Raw genomic sequence first — 18,827 nt, forward strand, 5'->3', positions numbered from 1 at the left:
AGGAAATTCTATTTCCTCTCAGGAAATTTGCAGCTTCAAATTTTCCTTTGAGGAAATTCTATTTCCTCTGAGGAAATTTGCAGCTTCAAATTTTCCTCTGAGGAAATTTGCAGCTTCAAATTTTCCTCTGAGGAAATTTGCAGCTTCAAATTTTCCTTTGAGGAAATACTTTTTCCTGTGAGGAAATTTTGTCAACTGCAATTTCCTTTGAGGAAATTTTTAACAAACACTTTTCCTTGAGGGAAAATTCAATACCACAAATTTCCTCTAAGGAAAACATTATTCTCCAAATTTCCTCAAAGGAAATGTCTGTACATCAACTTTCCCTGTACGAAATGGTTTCCCCTATTTTTACTCATTGTAAATTTCTTCACTATACAAACAGTATGAACATAATGTTTACAAGACTTAATAAATGATAAAAATGATATTTAAAACTTTAATAAATTTTTGCCTCAAAATTATCATGACATACAAAAACAATACAGTGAGTCTGACTGTTTAGGTCAAGGTATTGTACATACTTTATAAGACTTTAACTTTGATTTATTAAAAATTTTTTGTAGCAAAGTATTCTGTTTTCTTTGTTATTGTTTCAATTGTATACATTAATAAGTAACCAATTTGGATGTCATACCATTTGTGGTGTTCTTAAGAATGCGTTCATATTTGCAAATTAAATAATAAAATAAACACTTTTCTTGTAAATTTTAATTTTCCTCTGTTTCAGCTGCTGTGTCATGTGTGTACAGTTATTCAATCCACTACGTAAAAGTTCAATGCATAAATTATTCCATTCACTTAACAATTTCCTTCAATTCTTAGAGAAAACATTTTTGCAATTTGTTCTTCGAAGATCTTCTTCAGTATATTTGATATGAGGTAACAATGAAATGAGTGGATAAAGCTGGTGTTCCTTTCAACAACAAAATACTATTTTTTTCTTCATTTCTCCCTTCTTTCGACAAATATATATAATATGTTGTTGCATTTACATGTATACAATTGTGAATTTCTGCATCTATGATAGAACTCCATTTTGTTTATAGCCATTATCATGTGATTATGATGAAATTTCCTATTTCTTTTTTGCAGGCAAGCACACATTCCATTTCACATTAATCCAATTAGCGCACCATGTAGATAGATATCAACTTTCAGTGTCCTCTTCAGTATTGACCTATTGATCATGAAAACCAAGATGTCTGATCACCTATAAATACACAAAATAAACAAATAAAATGTTATAAATGGAGAGAGAAACAGCAATAAAAAAGCTTATTTTGTCATGTTAATGAACATTTTAAGAATATTTCCTTTCTTACTTGTGAGTTCTCTCAATTCCGTGCTTTTTGTCTATGGGTTTTTATATTTGTTGATTTTGTGCATTTTATCAATCTTTTGAATTGAGGCAATTGCAACGGTTATTTTACAGTTTGTTCTTTATATGTTGAGCTGTTAAACCACTGTCCAAAGTTAAGGTAGGGTTGAGTGCTCACAAACCTGATTTTTTTTATTACATGTATTAGTTTTTATTGATTTTTAACTAGCTGTCAGTAACTGTGAGTACTAACAGATCTTTTGTGTCTTTTCGATTAAGGGAAAGGTATAAATTTCCTGCTCAGTCCGGACTGTTTATTTTTTTGCAAGAAATCTACCGGTATGTCATTTCTTGTCTGGTGAAGAGTTGTCTTATTGACAATCATGCCACATCTTCTTATTTTTATATAACCGTACCATATTCTGATTGTGCCTGTCCCAAGTTCGGAATCTGTAGTTTATTCTGACACTAAAATTTAGTGGTTGTAGTTGTTTCATATCTGTCATATTTATTTTTTTTTAATTTGTTTTGTTATAAACTAGGCAATTAGTTCTACAGTTGGGATTATTTCAATTTTTCATCTGAGGGCCTTTTATTATGACTACTTTGACAATAGGGCATGGATTTTCTCATTATTGAAGGCCGTCCCTGGCCTATAATTGCTTTCTAAGAGCCATGATCAATAGTTTTCATATTTAATATACCACATCTTTTTTATTTTTATAATAATCATGATAATCATCTTTCAAGGGCAATAATTTTTATAAAAGTGGCCTTATGAGTCTTATCGAGCATCACTGATGAGTGTTTTGTAGACGAAATGTGCGTCTGGCGTAAATACAAAATTTAATCCTGGTATCTATGATGAGTTTACTTACCATTTAGGATTTGTTGACTTCTGCAAATTTAAAATTGCCTATCATTTCTGCTGTTTATAATTTCTCTGTATCTTCTATAGTTCTTGTCCTACACATACAACGAGTAAAAATTATTATTTAATGACATCTTGCATCAATAATCATTTTGCTGTTTAATGTATATATATCAATGCGTGTTTAATAAAAAGCTGTACCATGAGTGCTTGATAAGCTTGTTGTCCTTTTAGCTTGGGTTTATGCTTTAAATGAATTTTAATGATCAACTACATTAATCATTATAGAAAAACTGTGAGCACTGCGCAACTAAGACCCCCCCCCACCCCCCCCTAAAAAAAAAACTACAGGCTCTAAAGAGCCTGTGTCGCTCACCTGACTCTATTTGGGTTTTTGAAATCATATAAAAAAAGATAAAAATCATAACACATACTTTAATAATGATTGAGGCCATATTTGGTTTAATATTGTCGTACTTCGCTGGCGGCCATCTTGGATGATGGATCGGCTACAGAGTGACAACACTTGGTCAACACCTTATAAGGAACATTCATGCTATGTTTGGTTTCATTCCATTCAGTGGTTCTCTAAAAGAAGACATTTGTATGTATTTCCTATAGGGTCCTATCTTAAACTAAGTCCCCCGCTGCCGGCCATCTTGGATCAAGTAACAACTCTTGGTCAGCACCTCATAAGGAACATTCATGCCATGTTTATTTCCATTCCATTCAGTGGTTCTCTAGAAGAAGTTCAAAATATAAAAAGTTAACAACGGCGACGGACGACGACAAGTAATGAGAAAAGCTCACTTGGCCTTTCGAGCCAGGTGAGCTAAAAAAGGACATGCACACAGTGGTATACATTGAAACAAAACATGAAAATAATTTGGCTCCATTTAGGGATATTGCAAGTGTATACAAGTTTAAGGCCGTGATTTTTGAACAAATACAATTCTAAAACCTTCCAAAGTGTGAAAATGGACAATTTTAAACAATTTTCCAACAACTAAAATTCCATAACTCTGCATCTTATATAAAAATAAATAGAGGATGATACTCCGGCTTGCATATCATATAAAGTTATAAAGGAAGATTACTAAGAACGGTAAAATTTATTCTACTTAAATTTGAACTTGATCTGATTTTGTGGTAAAAAGTATTGCGTTAAAGTTTAATAAAATTTGGTTGAGGCAAACTTAATTTAGAGGACGGAAACGAAAAATTCATCATTTTTTCCATTTGTAAAGGACATAACTCTAGAACAGTAAAAGTGACACCACCAAAATTCAAACTGTTTTTTTGTGGTAATAAGCACTGTGTGCAAATTTCATAACATTTGGTTGAGGCAAACTAAAGTTAAAGTTAGAGAGCGGGAAACCAAAAATTCAGCAATTTTTCCATTTGTAAAGGGGCATAACTCTAGAACGGTAACACTGACACCACCACACTTGATCTGAGTATTGTGGTAATAAGCTTTTGTAAAAGTTTTATAACATTTGGTTGAGGCAAACTTAATTAGAGAACAAAAACCAATGACTTTGGGACAGACGGTCAAGGGTTGACCCACTAAGGGTCATAACAATGAAAAGGGAGTTTATGTCAATATATAAAATCAATTCACCAAAGTTTCATAACAATTGGTGAAAGCATTCTTGAGACTATCCAAAGTCCCAATATACAACAAAAACTTAAATCAGATTTTTTTTAAAATTGAAAGGGAAATTATCATGATTATCAGTCAGGGATATAACTCTATAGGGTTATTACAGAAAATAACTTGCATGTGTTATTACAGATACTTTCATGAGTTGTCTACTCTTAAATCCTTAAATTTTCTAAATCTGTAATAACATATATTTGTTATTTGTAAAATAAATCATAAATATTTTGATTTTTAGTAGGCTCTAGGGAATTCTTGAAACTTTGCGCAGAAACTAAATGCATAGCCTTGATAACTAATTTTTGAATTAAATTAATACATTTTTCATTAACCATGGCAAATCAATGAACGAGGCTTTTAAGGGATAAACTTAGCTGTAATAACAAGGCTTATGTTGTACTGTTACACCACTGTCCCAGGTTAGGGGGAGGGTTGGGATCCTGTTAACATGTTTAACCCCGCCTCATTCTGTATGTATGTGCCTGTCCCAAGTCAGGAGCCTGTAATTCAGTGGTTGTCGTTTGTTTATGTGTTACATATTTGTTTTTCGTTCATTTTTTGTACATAAATTAGGCCGTTAGTTTTCTCGTTTGAATGGTTTTACATTGTCATTTCGAGGCCTTTTATAGCTGACTGTGCGGTATGGGCTTTGCTCATTGTTGAATGCCGTACGGTGACCTATAGTTGTTAATTTCTGTGTCATTTGGTCTCTTGTGGGGAGTTGTCTCGTTGGCAATCATACCACATCTTCTTTTTTATATTAGTTATTAAAGGCATTTAACTTGTTATATAAGACACTTGGGAATTACTGGGAAGCTTGCGCAGAACCTCATTACATGCTCTGATCATTATTTCTTACAATAAATTAAAATACATTGTAATTAAGCATGATGAATGTCTGAGCAAATGCTTAGGAATGATGTAGAGGAGCTGTAATAACACCCGTTAGTTATTATAGGCATATTTTTTTCAGTAATAACATAGGTGTACTATGCATGATTGGCGAGCTATGAACTGTTATATCTTTCTATAGTTAAGTATACATAAAGACAATAGTAATATCAATAGAACCTGTGTACATTTTAAGAAAACTAATGATGTATATTGTCCCTTTGAAACATGTAACATGCATATGTTATCACAGTTCTTTGATTTTTTAGTCCACAATAACAAATGTATGTTATTTTTCTGTAATAACCCTATACATGCTATAGAGTTATATCCTTGACTGATTATGTTAATTGGCAATATTAGTAAATGCATGCAATAATTTCTGAAATTTACAGTATATAGGCTTTTAACCCCACCATATGTTTGCACCTGTCCCAAGTCAGGAGCCTGTGGCATTTGTCAGTTTTGTATGATTTTTAATTTTAGTTTCTTTTATATATTTCGGAGTTTAGTATGACGTCCATTATCACTGAACTAGTATACATTTTTGTTTAGGAGCCAGCTGAAGCACGCCTCAGGTTGTGGGATTTTCTCGCTGCATTGAAGTCACATTGGTGATCTTCGACTGTTATCTGCTCTTTGGGCGGGTTGTTTTCTCTCTGACACATTCCCCATTTCTATTTTCAATTTTATTTTAAATTCTATTATAAATGTTAGGCTTCTTGTTTTTTTTGTTTTACATTTGTCATTTCGAGGCCTTTTATTATATTTACAGCTTTCTATATGCATAGGTGCTTGAGGACAGGATCCTGTTTTGAGCCCCCCCCCCCCCCCCCCCCCCCCCCCCCCCACACACACACACCATAGTCCCTCCCCCTTCTTATCATAAATCTTAGATTTTTCAATATATATCACTTATTTGTGCCATATATATACTAATATACCATATTTTTACTCTTAATATGCATGTTTACTATCAACGTGAATCTCGACTCCTGTCCTCAAGCACCTATGTCTATATGGTGTGAATTTTGCTCATTGTTGATGGTCGTACGGTTATCTATAGCTCAGTGAAGCAACATCACAACTGTTTCCAAGTTTGTGAAGTCAGAGGACTATATTCATCTTTCCGACTTTCGGATCATTTGTTGATTTTTCATGAATATGTGCCATTCCAATATGAAATAGCTATATCATATTAAAAAACCTTTCAACTAGGATACTCATTTGGGGAACTAATGATTTGTTGGGTTTTCCCTAGTCCAAATAAATATGACGTCTGGCAAGGCTATTTTAATTTTTTTTCTGGGACGCCTAAATAGCCTTGCAAGACGTCATTTCCCCCACCATCGACATCGTCCTGTGGAAGAAACGAGTTTGGCGCATTAACAAAAAGATCATGTCCGTAGTGACAAGTTAGTGTGCGTGCTTACCAATATTTGAATTTTATGAGCCTTCTTTTTGAATATTTTCTTCATTTTTTGGTACAAATTATACTGATGTCGAGTGCTGTTGTTGTGCTGTTTATTTTTTACAAAAGCGATCAAGTAATGCAGGGGAAGGACACTTACTTAAAAGACCAAAATGAGCCGCAACTAATAGGTACATACATATTTTACTATGCAGTCAGTATCCCGATATACATGTATATACTCTTAGACTCATTTCACAGCGTACAAGTGAAAATACTCGTTAGTCATGAACATTTTAGATCACTTTAAATTTAGATTTTATAACTTAAATTACGAAAGGTGATAATTTGTCAAATGAGCCCATGTAACCAGGTGCTGCATTTTTTAGCACGCGTCAAAAACAGTTTAAAACAAAACCTCCTCCAGCTTATCTGATTAATTCACGATCACTCTGAGTAAAGAAAGTTAGTCACAATTGCTTATATCAGGTATTTTAAATTCTGGTTGATAGTTGTCTCATCACCAATCATACTACATCTCCTTATTTTTTTTTACAATAAAGCTATATTTAGATGCGGTATAGTGATGAATGTGTAAACATGCAGCATTCTTGTAAATAATTGTTAAAATACAGCACAAAAGATGCATAATATATCAAACTCGAGTCAACGCCATGTCAAAAACTAAAAACAACAACAACAAAAAACCCCGACCAAATGACAAATAGTCTATAAAAACAAACTATAGCATACCAAAATATATAAGTTGTAAAGACTTGCATGCAACTAGGCCTATATATACAGTAGCTCTATGTTCTTATAGATCTCATAACATTACGATTAAAAGTCAGATTATGTGTGTGTAAGTTTATTTGAAAATTCAACGAGACACGTCCTAATCAGGTAAAATCCAAAATAACAATTTACAAATTCAGATCTACTGCCTGTTGTATATTGCTTACATGACTGTATATTGGCGAACGAATAGATATGTTTGGTACGGGATGGCGGCTTCGAAGCGGAGACAAAAAGACCAAGATAGATGAAAGTGTAGAATTTTGTTGTTGAGCATTTTTTTTTTTAAAGAACTAGATTCGTATCTCAGAATTTGAATATAGCATCTCGTCTTCTTTAGATAAATTGTTAGCTATTACTGGCTATAATAATTACCCCCTTATAAATATTCGCATGAAGTTAATGATCAATGAATATGAAAACACTTAATAAAGTATAAATATTGGTAAACGGACAGCAAGTCATAGGACTATTATAGTTCGAATAAATTAGTTTACAATAACTGTTGAAAGGTTATGAGAGAAAAATCTGGATGAATTTATTTTTATTAGAATGATTTATTTTACCGTAAAGGCTTCATATTTTTAATCAGTTATTTGTAAAAGAAAGGTGACATGTTTAACACCATGGATCCAGTAAATTAACAAACTACTATGATGGATTTTTCTTTACAATCATTGATCATTATCAATATTTAAGAATAACTTTTGTTTACAAATTCGTTTTAATAAATAATGGTTCAAGAAAAAACTTTTTGAAAATTAGTCTGTAAGTTTCCAAAGAAAAAAATATCTTAAAAACTGAACTGTGAGTTTTCAATCGTTACGTTTTGTTATACTTTTTTAGTGTTAATCTCAGCACAGACAAATTTGGTGATAAAAATCGATTTGTTGGTCTTTCGTAAAATTTTAAAAAAAAATACGCCATAATGTAATCTTATAAAAAAAAGGGGGGGAGGGGGCGATTGGACGAAATTCAATATTGATCCTTCAAGGGACAAGTGAACGTGGGAGATATTCATTCCCTACTGTAAAATATTGAGTTTTTTGGTTGATTAATGTCGGGTGTGTCTGGCGTACCGAATAATATATGATAGGTACATGTAGGTCTTGTAATTGAGACCGCCCGTGATACGGTCTAATGCGGTTTCGAGCCTATTTCTTCATTTTAATTTGTTTACACGTTCAGCAATAACTGATACAAATATGATATATTACCAATGATAAGGCCATATATTTGAAGCTGTTCAAAATTTTGTACATTATAGGTACGTGTATCAGATCGGACATTTTTTTTTAATTGTTCTATATAAATAATCTTACTATAATTTATCTCAGGTCTAAACAAAATGTTGCTATGAGTGTTCTAATGAGTTTTGCATGATAATTTTTTGTTTAATTCAGTTAAAAGTTTGGTTTTTTTTTTACACGAGAAGATCTGCTAAAAAGTTTATGATGATCTCTTTTTTTTCAGCAAAACAAACGGATACTCTTTAATGTACACTAGGTGGACTTTCCTCTGTTCCGATGAAGGCAGTGCACGTCTTTCATTTAAAAGATTAAATCGTAGTTTTGCAACAGACGGCGGCACATCGGGCATTGACTTACCATTTTTTAATTTGTAACAATTATGAAAATAATAAAATATATATTACAAAAAAAAAGTTTATCTCAGGTCTAGTTATCTAGTATGAAATATATCCACTGGAAATAAGCCCTTTAAAACACAAATATCCGTTTACTCATTGCGAAGTTTATTTGCTAGTGTTTTTTTAATGATTTTATTATATTATCTTTTTTGTGAAATTTTTTAGTGGTTGAACATGAAATGGACACCGATGCTACAAAGAAAATTTGTTTAATGTCATCTGTTGCAATATATACTAAGTATTACACGTGGACAGGATGTTCCTCAGAAAATTAAGGTATTCAAAATAAGTTATACACACCCCAAGGGTACACGCCACTGTTATATGGAAAATTACTGGGTCGCCAGTAAACTGGTAATCAGCCATGCAACTAATCAGTTGACTGACCATGCCACTACAATTTAAAAAGTTTGTCGTTAGATCAAAATGAAATATTTATTTTAATTTAAAATTGAAGAACTAAAAGGATTTATCGTAATTATGAAGGGAAATAATTCAAAAAAATCGGATTATTTCCCAAAAGATTATATTTTTTTTTTTTAAATTTCCAGGGAAAATAGAAAACTGTATATATAAAGGGTCCCATCAAGGATTTTATAGAAATCCTTGGTCTCATGAAATGGATCTCACACAGACATGCATAATTAAAATTTATACATTTATTGATTCTATGATTTCTTGAGAAATCAGGAGCGAAATATAACAAATATTTAGTTTTGATATTAAATTAAATTTACCTTTCCTCGCTATAATTCATTTGACATAATATTGAGGGATTTAAGGGTTTGTCCGTACAACGTGTTTGTCATTAGTATTTCACATGACTTATTGTTTTCAAGCTTCGCCTTGGAGCTCATTATTCAGACTGTTTCAGACAAGATGATGAAAATAACGTGCAAGGCACTTTTTTCGATTATCGTAAAGTGCACTCTCCCCCCTCTTCAAGAAGAATGCAGGACAGAAAGTCACAGGACAAAAAGTCACGGACGAAAAGTCACAGGACAAAAAGTCACAATTCAGTTTTGAGATTATTTTTCTCTGAACAAGAAAACACTAATTTTAAAAATAAATTTTTGATTTTTTCTTGAACTATAATATATGAAGCAACATTGTAATAAAATTTATTCAATAAATATCAATGATGATCAAATAATTGTTATGATAACAAAATGTCAAAGTGGTTTGGCACTTGAATGGCTGCATGGTTCCAAAAAAAATATATCATTTGCATGATTAAAATTTAATAATTTTTCATTTATTAAGGCTTATGAACAATTTCCGAAACTTAAACATGAATAAATGTAAAAAAAAGAAATTATTTGAAGATCTTTCTCTTATATATTCAAACAATTGTCAACAAATTATTTGTGACTTTTTGTCCTGTGACTTTTTGTCCTATCCAATTTGTGACTTTATGTCCTGTGACTTTTTGTCCTGTGACTTTCTGTCCGTTTACCTTCAAGAATTGTATATTTATAAATCCTCGTCCTTTTTAAAATTACCACACTCTTTGTGATTACCGTTATGCTATTATGCTAACAGTAACCCGGGACTTGATTTACATGTAATATCAGGGGCGATTCCAGCCAGGATAAAGGGGTCCAAATATATGTCTCCATTAAATGCATTGATCGTTCACCAAAAGAGGAGTCAAACCCCCGGATCCCATCCTCCTTCGATCCGCCACTGATTGTGAATATAAATATAATTGTTACTTATTAGTCATAGACTAGTACTAGCTCCGAGCACCTGTTTTGGGATATATACAGCTAATTAACCGTAAATAACTGCGAGATAATGAATATCAAGTTGATTCGCTGCTAATTAATGTAACCTGCACTTCACCCTGATTCATTTGTGAGACCACCGACACTAATAATATTACCTCAAAGTTAGCAGGTTAGAGGTTCTCCGTTACTGGGAACTTCATATCGGATCCGATCAATTTATTGGTTCCTTTCCCCCTGGTATTAATGATCCTTTTGCAGTGACGATGACAATCATAGGTATACTCATTACTGTTGATTTTGCATGATAACATACATGTTATGTCAACTCACTTCTACTTCCTACGGCGTCAGAGAGAGAAAAAAAAGCCTTGCAATGCGTCATTATTATTTGGACTACTTCCATATCACTTTAAAAAAACACAGGAATCGGAAATTCTATCAATAAAATTCTGTAAATAATAAAGTCGACTATCACTAGAGCTTTTCCGATCGGAAATTCTATCAATAAAATTCTGTAAATAATAAAGTCGACTATCAATAGAGCTTCTCGTAGAGAAGAGAAGAAGCTCTATCAGAGACATATAATACATATGTCTCTGGCTCTATTGATAGTCGACTTTATTATTTACAGAATTTTATTGGTAGAATTTCCAATTCCTGTGCCTCTCTACGAGAAGCTCTATTGATAGTCGACTTTATTATTTACAGAATTTTATTGATAGAATTTCCGATTCCTGTGAAAAAAACAAACTAATTATTTTAATCATATACTCCGCGCATGCAACAGTTCATAATCTTCAATATAAATGAAGCTGTAACTGTATACCAGAAGAAGAAGAAACAATAATTTATTTCACTGACTGAGATATTGGGCTGACGAGACATTTCAGCATGTGAAATCTTAACTGTTATTCCAAGTTCATAGTTATCATCCATTGATTTTCATTTTTTACAAAAAGATTCCTTAGTGTGGACCATGTATTACTTCAAAATTTATTTATTTATATTTTTTATGCATAAAAAGTAAACTTAATTGTACAATGAAGTAGGGGGATGAAATTATTTTATTTTAGTTTAAGAATCACTCATACTTCTTGTATGATGTCACCTTAGCCTACAAATTACCAAAAAGAAACACATTTTTATTTCCTCTAGCTTATGCATTGTTATGTGTATGCCTTTTCATATACATGTAAAAATGTGTTACTGCCTATATTGACCTTAAATGTTATTCAGTTTTGCATGGCCTAATGGGACCTTGTTCTACTCATGTGGTATGCTATAAGCAGATAAGTAACTTTCTTTCCTTTTGAAATACAAATATCTTTATAAATATACATGAAGAATTTTTATATTAGCCTCCCCCCCCCCCCCCCCCCTTAATTTGAAATCTTTATTTTCAGGCATAGGCTCATATAAATTTGACTTTTGAAGAATTGAAATAAATCTGAGACAGCAAATGAGTATTCAGCTGCTTTACATTAAAATACATCATGTACATACATGTGACATACACAATTATATATAAATAGTTATAAAGACATTTAAAAAGCAGTTTTTTGCAATATTTAAATTATGTAGGCCCAAATCTTGATAGTTAAACATTAAACATTAAACGGCAAAAAATTAACACCCAAAGTTCAAATATAAGAATGAACTTATGGTCTTTAATGTATATATGCTATTGCCACGAAACTAGGTAAACTGTCTTATAATTCCCTAATCTGAGTTCATGCCAAGTTTGATTAAAATTAGTATTTCTACTCTGACTACATGCTCTATTAGGTCTATAGTGTGGATAGTGTGGATAGTGTATAACTTGCAAATTATTTTCATACTCCTTCCAAATTACATTGGAAAAAATGTGGCAATTTTTTTAGGTTAAGGATGTTCGCTCCTCTTGATTTTGAGTTTTTACCAGATATTCGGAATCCTCTGGTTTTATCCATGCAGTGCCATTAAAAAATTTTGCCCGCAAATCCCTACTTCATATTTTTATTACATAGTTTAAAAAGCCATATTTGAAAATCTTATAAAATCCTTGTTATTTTTCCATAGCTTTTGAAAGAAAAAGGTGCCAGTGTTAAGTGTATGAAAAGTCTAGAGAGAATCACTTCCCGCCAAATTTTTAATGGCTTATATCTTAAAAACAAGCACACGGACCCTTCATTTTTCTGTTTTTTTAGTTCCTTTATTCATATACTTTCAATTTATAACAGTCTTTTAAAAAGCTTGTTATTTTGAAACAGAGTAGCGAACATCCTTAAGTAGTTATTTGGTAATGTATAGTTTGAAAAGGTCAAATATTAGTATGTCTGAAGTTGTCAATCTAAATTATAGACCCTTTAAACATAAAATTGTCAGTTTTTGGCTTATATCTCAAACACTAAAGCATTTAGAGCAAATCTTATGTGAGGTAAAATTGTTCATTATTTCAAGTTCTATCAGTCATTAAATTTTCAGATGAATCTAACAATCCATTGTTGGGTTGCTGCCACTAGATTGGTAATTTTAAGGAAACTTTGCAGTATTTATAGGACCGCAAAAAAATTTTGCGGTCAAAATATTGGTATGACGTTGGCGTCGTCGTCCAAAGACACATTGGTTTTCGCACTCTAACTTTAGTTTAAGTGAATGGATCTCTATGAAATTTTACCTTAAGGTTCAATACCACAAAAGGAAGGTTGGGATTGATTTTGGGAGTTATGGTACCAACAGTTAAGGAATAAGGGGCCAAAAATAAGCATTTTTGTAACTTCCAGACATAACTTGTGTGTTAGTGTATGGATCACTCTGACATTGTACCACAAGGTTCCATATCACAAAGGGAATGCTGGGATTGATTTTGGGGGTAATTGCCTCAAAATTTTAGGAATTGGGGGCCAAAAAAGGGGCAAAAAACAAGCATTTTTCTAGTTTCATGACAATAACTTGTGTGTAAGTGTATGGATCTTTCTGAAATTGTACTACAAGGTTTTATATCACAAAGGGAAAGCTGGAATTGATTTTGGGGGTAATTACCCACAATGTTTAGGAATAAGGGGCCAAAAAGGGGCCAAAAATAAGCATTTTTCTAGTTTCCAGACAATAACTTGTGTTCAAGTGTATGGATCTCTCTGAAATTGTACTGCAAGGTACCATACCACAAAGGGAAGGCTGGGATTGATTTTGGGGGTAATTGACTCAAAATTTTAGGAATTAGGGGCAAAAAGGGTCCAAAACAAGCATTTTTCTAGTTTTAGGACAATAACTTGTGTGTAAGTGTATGGATCTTTATGAAATTGTACTACTTGGTTCCATATCACAAAGGGAAAGCTGGGATTGAGTTTGGGGGTAATTGCCCTAAACGTTTAGGAATTTGGGGCCAAAAAACAAGCATTTTTCTAGTTTCCAGACAATAACTTGTGTTCAAGTGTATGGATCTCTCTAAAATTGTACAGCAAGGTACCATACCTCATAGGGAAGGCTGGGATTGAGTTTGGGGGTGATGAATCATAAGGGGGTTCAAAACATTTTTGGGGGGGATTTTTTTTCCTTTTTTTCCTTTTGTTTTCTTTAAAATTTTGTTATTTCTGAATGATTTATATATTAAAGCAAATAATAATGATATGGTTTGAATAGGTAAATTAGAAATTTTTAAGTGCTTAGATCCCATTCATTTTGTGAGCCTCTTGTTTTAATTGCTTCTGTAAGTAATATATTAATTTGAAATTTTGACGACAGACACATACAGATTATACCGTTAACAATATTTCAGAGTTTAATGTTGTCAAGCACACACATCATAGAAGAATAGTTAATCACGTCATTGTTGTCCATTGAAAAATTAGTATGAACACGATGAAAAAGTACGGGAATGTTTGTTTGTTAAACTATTGACCGTGGTTATGTCTTTGAAACTGTTGACTGGCAAATAGTCTGTGAAATGAAATAGCACAAATATTTCATTCCTTTTTTATATATCATGGTATATAGAAAAACACATACTGATGTACAATAATAGTTATAGTCATTAAATTATAGTTTTTACCTTTTTTAAGTTTAGGGCAAGAAATATAGAAGATAAAGAAAAATATAAACAATTACAACTGTACAGTAGAAATGATCGGCAAAACAACATAAACAGAAGACAACAAGGCCTAAATGGTAAGACCACTTCTATATAATAAAAGTGATTGCCCATGAATGTACCTATTATAAAAATAAGAAGATGTGGTATGTGAGTTATCTATCCACCAGAGTTCAAAGAAGTGGATGCAAGCAATTAAAAACCAATGACGGCCTTCGATAATGAGAAAACCCATACCTTATAAGTCAGCCAATAAAGACCCCAACATGAAAAGATTTAAACAATCCAAATTAGTTCAAAGCCAATAACAATTAATAAAAAAATCATGTCTGTGAGCACTCCACCTAACCATAATCTAGGACAGTGGTTCAAATAGCACATCATATGAACAAACTGTAAAAACTGTTGCAAGTGGCTCAACTCATTATCACTGCAAGGCACTAAAACGACTGATATTAAGTCGTGGACACAAAGCACTGAAATAACAGAACTCATAATCATGATTAGTAAGAATATCAAATTTAAGTTTCTCAAAATGTTCATATTAAACATGATAAAATAAGCTTATTTCATATTGCTGTTTTTTTTCTCAATTTATTTTTTTGTGTATTTATAGGTGAGACTTCTTGGTTTTCATGATCATCAACAGGTCAATACAGAAGAGTACTTTTCTACATTGTGAGCTAATTGGATTAATGTGAAATGAAATGTGTGCTTACCTGGAAAAAGAAAATAGGAAATTTCTACAAAATGGCTGTAAACAAAATGGAGTACAATCATAGATGCACAAGAACACAATTATGTAATTGCAACAACCTACATATTCACTGAAGGATTATGGAGAAATGTAGAAAAAATAGTATTTTGTTGTCGAAATAAACACCTGCTTTATCCATTCATGTACATAGCTCTGTCATATCAAATATACAGAGGAAGACGTTTGAAGAACAAATTGCAAAAATGTATTCTTTACCAATTGAAGGAAGATGTCTGGTGGATGTAATTATTTATTCACTGAACTGTTATGTAGGGGATTGAATAATTGTACGCAGCAGCCTAAACAGAAGAAAAGTTAAATTAACATGAAAAGTGGTTATTTTATTTAATCTGCAAATTATGAGCACAATATTAATAACATCACAAATAGTATGATATTCATAGCGTTTTGCTTGTTATTGTATTGTCTCAAACAGCTAGCCTATTGTTTTTGTATGTCATGTTACTCATCAGTGAACATTTTATTAAAGTTTTAATTATCTTTTGTATCAATTAGTCAGTCTCAGAAAAATTATATTCATACTGTTTTTACTGTTTTGAAATTTTCATAGAGGAAAATTGAATAACAGAAATTTCCATAGAGGAAATTTGGAGAACAATGTTTTCCTTAGAGGAAATTTGTGGTCTTGAATTTTCCCTCAAGGAAAAGTGTCTGTCAAAAATTTCCTCACAGGAAATAGCTGTTGGCAAAATTTCCTCACAGGAAAAAGTATTTCCTCAAAGGAAAATTTGAAGCCGCAAATTTCCTCACAGGAAAAAGTATTTCCTCAGAGGAAAATTTGAAGCCTCAAATTTCCTCAGAGGAAATAGAATTTCCTCAAAGGAAAATTTGAAGCCGCAAATTTCCTCACAGGAAATAGAATTTCCTCAAAGGAAATATTAATGCAGCAAATTCCCTAAGGGAAATCTTTTTCCTTTGAAGAAAATACAATTTCCCTTGAGGAAAAATCTTTTTCCTTTAGGGAAATTTGATTTCCCTTGAGGAAAACTACTTTTCCTCTGAGGAAATTGTTGAAAAAAGGGGCATAACTTTTTCAACAGTGGTGCTAGAGCCAAAATTTTTTAGGACAAATATCAGGGAACCAATACCAACCAAGTTATCAACTTCATTTTGACTTAACTCCAAAAATTAAGGTGACAACTTTTGCACTCAGCGGAAGTGCAAACTTGTCCCGGAGACTGTTCAAGGTCATATAAACCAAACGAGAAATACATGTACACCTTACAATCATCCAATACACTAAATATAGTTGACCTGTAATTGCTTATAGTTTCTAAGAAACAAACTTAACCAAGAAACCTAAACATTGACCAATGAATCGTGAAAATGAGGTCAAGGTCAGATGAACCATGCTAGGTAGACATGAACAGCTTACAATCCTTCCATACAACAAATATAGCTGACCTATTGCTTATAGTTTAAGAAAAACAGACTGAAACACATAAACTTAACACTGAGCAATAAACCGTGAAAATGAGGTCAAGGTCAAATAAAACCTGCGAGACTGACATGTACATCATAAAATATTTCCATACACCAAATATAGTTGACTTATTGCATATAGTATAAGAAAAAAGACCAAAACTCAAAAACTTAACTTTGACCACTGAACCATGAAAATGAGGTCAAAGTCAGATGACACCTGCCAGTTGGACATGTACACCTTACAATCATTCCATACACCAAATATAGTAGACCTATTGCATAAAGTATAAGAAAAACTGACCAAAACACAAAAACTTAACTATAACCACTGAACCATGAAAATGAGGTCAAGGTCAGATGACACCTACCAGTTGGACATGTACACCTTACAATCCTTCCATACACCGAATATACTAGACCTGTTGCTTATAGTATATGAGATATGGACTTGACCACCAAAACTTAACCTTGTTCACTGATCCATGAAATGAGGTCGAGGTCAAGTGAAAACTGTCTGACGGGCATGAGGACCTTGCAAGGTACGCACATATTAAATATAGTTATCCTATTACTTATAATAAGAGAGAATTTAACATTACAAAAAAATTTAACTTTTTTTTCAAGTAGTCACTGAACCATGAAAATGAGGTCAAGGACATTGGACATGTAACTGACGGAAACTTCGTAACATGAGGCATCTATATACAAAGTATGAAGCATCCAGGTCTTCCATCTTCTAAAATATAAAGCTTCTAAGAAGTTAGCTAACGCCGCCGCCGCCGCCGGATCACTATACCTATCTCGAGCTTTCTGCGACAAAAGTCGCAGGCTCGACAAAAATCCGTTTCTGAATGACACCACTTATTCCGTACAATTATGATTTATAACATACATTTATTTCTCAACGAGAGGCGAAAGATACAAAAGGCACATTCAAACTCACAAGTCGAAAAAAAACTGACAACGTAATTGCTAAAAAAGAAATGACAAACAGACAAACAAAAGTACGCAAAACACAATGTAGAAAACTAAACACTGAGCAACACAAACCCAACCAAAATGTGCATGGGGGTGATCTTAGGTGCTCCGGAAGGATAAGCATATATTGCTCTACGTGTGGCACCTGTCGTGTTGCACATGTTAGTACAATCCCGGTGATAAGTCTTATTCGGCAGATTACATTCGGGGAAAAAGGGGACAAGAATGTAGATACGACAATTGGAACATATCCGTTGTCATGTGTAAAACGGATATTACATTACGGTCAAACCAACTCGTGATGGCGTCCGTAGAATTTATGAAGGGATGATTTCAACTTCACCACATAGAACTCGTGGTTTGATAGCTTCCTTGTTAGCAGCAACCCTCTATCAAGGAAATCATGATAGCAAATACAAGGCCTGGAATACCGTATCTCAAATTATCTCTTTATAAATAAATTATATATAATAATATTACTAGTAAAGAAATCATTAAGAAACTAAGGTTCCAACTTGTGATGAAGTGATGCAGCAACTGGTTCCCCTTCAGTAGTACCTATTTTCACTGCGGATTTTAAATAGGTTTCCTGTCGCTTAATACTTTTTTTTGCGAATTGTTTACATTGCTTCTTTCTTTTGGTCATGATGTTGTCCGCCTGTCATTTTACACGTGTATTTTCTCTAATTTCCCTTTGTTGTCTTCTAGTTTTTCATATGTTTAAAGCTGCAGTCTTCAACTGAATTCCCTCTCACGGCCGGTTAAATGTCGAAATTATTACTGTGAGATGAAAAATATGAAAAATATGCAAATTTCATATCGTATGGAAACGGATTAAACTTTTGAAACGTCTAACACCGCTGTAAATAATATAACATTGCAATTCTATTAGTACTATAATTGATTATTTGATTCTATTATTTTTTATATATTAAGTGCGTATATAAGAATTAAATTCGAAGTTTTCAATTGGTGAGTTTCAAGCGATAACAAAAGAGACGATGAAAAACATTTTAAGCAAATGTATTGTCTCATGCGTTCATATACTAGTAGCGGAACATGCATTCAAACAATACAAAATACATAAGGATATAAAGAACTGAAAAACGTTGCATGACATTTTCAGCTGCTGTAAAGGAAACAATACCAACATTGGATAACAAGAAGAAAAATAAAGCGATGGCAGCCGCTGATGAGAGTAAGTCCTTATTTAAACTTTTTAATGATCCAGATCGATTGATTGATTTACT

At 32.7% G+C, this 18,827-nt stretch overlaps 2 long non-coding RNA genes across 2 annotated transcripts; one reads left to right on the forward strand and one right to left on the reverse strand.

The window, feature by feature from the left end:
* Positions 1 to 425: 425 nt before the first annotated feature.
* On the reverse strand, positions 426 to 6,537 carry LOC127714313 (uncharacterized). Its single transcript, XR_007987685.1, has 3 exons — positions 6,177 to 6,537; positions 2,200 to 2,287; positions 426 to 1,213 (listed from the first exon to the last, which is right to left on the reverse strand). It is a non-coding gene; the product is annotated as an uncharacterized LOC127714313 (long non-coding RNA).
* A 3,372-nt stretch (positions 6,538 to 9,909) lies between these two features.
* On the forward strand, positions 9,910 to 15,654 carry LOC127714312 (uncharacterized). Its single transcript, XR_007987684.1, has 3 exons — positions 9,910 to 10,603; positions 14,368 to 14,473; positions 15,013 to 15,654. It is a non-coding gene; the product is annotated as an uncharacterized LOC127714312 (long non-coding RNA).
* The last annotated feature ends 3,173 nt before the right edge of the window (positions 15,655 to 18,827 follow it).

The sequence above is a fragment of the Mytilus californianus genome, unplaced genomic scaffold (genome assembly GCF_021869535.1).
Source record: "Mytilus californianus isolate M0D057914Y unplaced genomic scaffold, xbMytCali1.0.p SCAF_9, whole genome shotgun sequence".
Lineage (NCBI taxonomy): Eukaryota > Metazoa > Mollusca > Bivalvia > Mytilida > Mytilidae > Mytilus > Mytilus californianus.